We start from the raw sequence: 3,036 nt of genomic DNA, 5'->3' as shown, positions 1-3,036 counted from the left end.
TGTTTAAAATTCCCGAAGGTAAAGCTTTACTATAGATTGTAGCTGAGATAGGCACCAGTGCCCTCCGCGACCCCAAAGGGAATAAGCAGTACAAAATGGATGGCTGTATATACTGTATATATGTCCTTACGTATCACCAGAATGATTGACAATTAGGAGGACCAATAGTCAAAATGATCCACAACATCCTCTAGAATACTTTGAAGTTTTCCATATATATATATATATATATATATATATATATATATATATATACATATATATATATATACATATATATATATACATATATATGTGAAGTTATTTGCTCGTGCGTTACATTCGCTCCCATCCTGTGCATCTCCTGGGGGCTAAGCCCCCCGGTCCTTAAAAGCTAGTGACCCTGTACATACATATACACATATATATATATATACATACACATACATATACGTATACATACATACATAAATATACATACATACATAGACATATACATACATACACATACATGTATACATACACACATATATGTATGTATATCTATATAGTATACGTACATCTTTACACATTCACCTGTATGTGTATACTGTATATAAGTATGTGTATACACATATATAAATGTTTACCTATTTGTGTATACAGTATATATGTATGTGTACACATATACAGTATATACACATTTAACTATACAGTGGGGCAAAAAGGTATTTAGTCAGCCAGCGATTGTGCAAGTTCTCCCACTTAAAATGATGACAGAGGTCTGTAATTTTCATCACAGGTACACTTCAACTGTGAGAGACAGAATGTGAAAAAAAAAAATCCAGGAATTCACATTGTAGGAATTTTAAAGAATTTATTTGTAAATTATTGTGGAAAATCAGTATTTGGTCATTAACATAAATCAAACTCAATATTTTGTAATATAACCTTTGTTGGCAATAACAAAGGTCAAACGATTACTATAGGTCTTTACCAGGTTTGCACACACAGTAGCTGGTATTTTGGCCCATTCCTCCATGCAGATCTTCTCGAGAGCATTGATGTTTTGGGGCTGTCGCCGAGCAACACGGACTTTCAACTCTCTCCACAGATTTTCTATGGGGTTTAGGTCTGGAGACTGGCTAGGCCCCTCCAGGACTTTCAAATGCTTCTTACGGAGCCACTTCTTCGTTGCCCAGGCGGTGTGTTTGGGATCATTGTCATGCTGGAAGACCCAGCCATGTGTCATGTTCAAAGCTCTCACTGATGGAAGGAGGTTTTGGCTCAAAGTCTCACGATACATGGCCCCATTCATTCTTTCCTTAACACGGATCAATCGTCCTGTCCCCTTAACAGAAAAACAGCCCCAAAGCATGATGTTTCCACCCCCATGCTTCACAGTAGGTGTGGTGTTCTTGGGATGCAACTCAGTATTCTTCTACCTTCAAACAGGAGTTGAGTTTATACCAAAAAGTTCTATTTTGGTTTCAGCTGACCACATGACATTCTCCTAATCCTCTGCTGTATCATCCATGTGCTCTCTGGCAAACTTCAGACGGGCCTTGACATGCACTGGCTTAAGCAGGGGGACACGTCTGGCACTGCAGGATTTGATTCCCTGTCTGCGTAGTGTGTTACTGATGGTAACCTCTGTTACTTTGGTCCCAGCTCTCTGCAGGTCATTCACCAGGTCCCCCCATGTGGTTTTGGGATTTTTGCCCACCGTTCCCATGATCATTTTGACCCTACGGGATGAGATCTTGCGTGGAGCCCCAGATCGAGGGAGATTATCAGTGGTCTCGTATGTCTTCCATTTTCTGATAATTGCTCCCACAGTTGATTTTTTCACACCAAGCTGCTTGCCTATTGTAGATTCACTCTTCCCAGTCTGGTGCAGGTCTACAATTCTTTTCCTGGTGTCCTTCGACAGCTCTTTGGTCTTGGCCATAGTGGAGTTTGGAGTCTGACTGTTTGAGGCTGTGGACAGGTGTCTTTTATACAGATAACGAGTTCAAACAGGTGCCATTAATACAGGTAACAAGTGGAGGACAGAAGAGCTTCTTAAAGAAGAAGTTACAGGTCTGCGAGAGCCAGAGATCTTCCTTGTTTGAAGCGACCAAATACTTATTTTTCCTGAGTCAAGTAAAGTAATTTTGAGTCAAATCCAGTGATCCCGAGTCAAGTCCAGTAATCCTGAGTCAAGTACAATGATCCTGAGTCAAGTCCAGTAATGCTGAGTCAAGTCCAGTAATCTTGAGTCAAGTACAGTGATCCTGAGTCAAGTCCAGTGATCCTGAGTCGTCCAGTAATCATGAGTCAAGTACAGTGATCCTGAGTCAAATCCAGTGATCCTGAGTAAAGTCCAGCGATCCTGAGTCAAGTCCAGCTATCCTGAGTCAAGTCCAGCGATCCTGAGTCAAGTCCAGCGATCCTGAGTCAAGTCCAGTGATCCTGAGTCAAGTCCAGCAATCCTGAGTCAAGTCCAGCAATCCTGAGTCAAGTCCAGTGATCCTGAGTCAAGTCCAGTGATCCTGAGTCAAGTCCAGTGATCCTGAGTCAAGTCCAGTGATCCTGAGTCAAGTACAGTGATCCTGAGTCAAGTACAGTGATCCTGAGTCAAGTACAGTGATCCTGAGTCAAGTACAGCGATCCTAAGTCAAGTCCAGCGATCCTGAGTCAAGTACAGTGATCCTGAGTAAAGTCCAGTGATCCTGAGTCAAGCACAGTGATCCTGAGTCAAATCCATTGATCCTGAGTCAAATCCATTGATCCTGAGTCAAGTCCAGTAATCCTGAGTCAAATCCAGTAATCCTGAGTCAAGTACAGTGATCCTGAGTAAAGTCTAGTGATTGTGAGTCAAGTCCAGTAATCCTGAGTCAAGTACAGTGATCCTCAGTCAAGTCTAGTGATCCTGAGTCAAGTACAGTACAGTAATCCTGAGTCAAGTCCGGTGATCCTGAGTCAAATCCGGTAATCCTGAGTCAAGTACTGTGATCCTGAGTCAAATCCAGTAATCCTGAGTCAAGTCCAGTGATCCTGAGTCAAGTCTAGTAATCGTGAGTCAAGTCCAGTAAT

This window comes from Nerophis ophidion, linkage group LG20 (genome assembly GCF_033978795.1).
Source record: "Nerophis ophidion isolate RoL-2023_Sa linkage group LG20, RoL_Noph_v1.0, whole genome shotgun sequence".
Lineage (NCBI taxonomy): Eukaryota > Metazoa > Chordata > Actinopteri > Syngnathiformes > Syngnathidae > Nerophis > Nerophis ophidion.
This window is presented reverse-complemented; position numbering follows the sequence as displayed.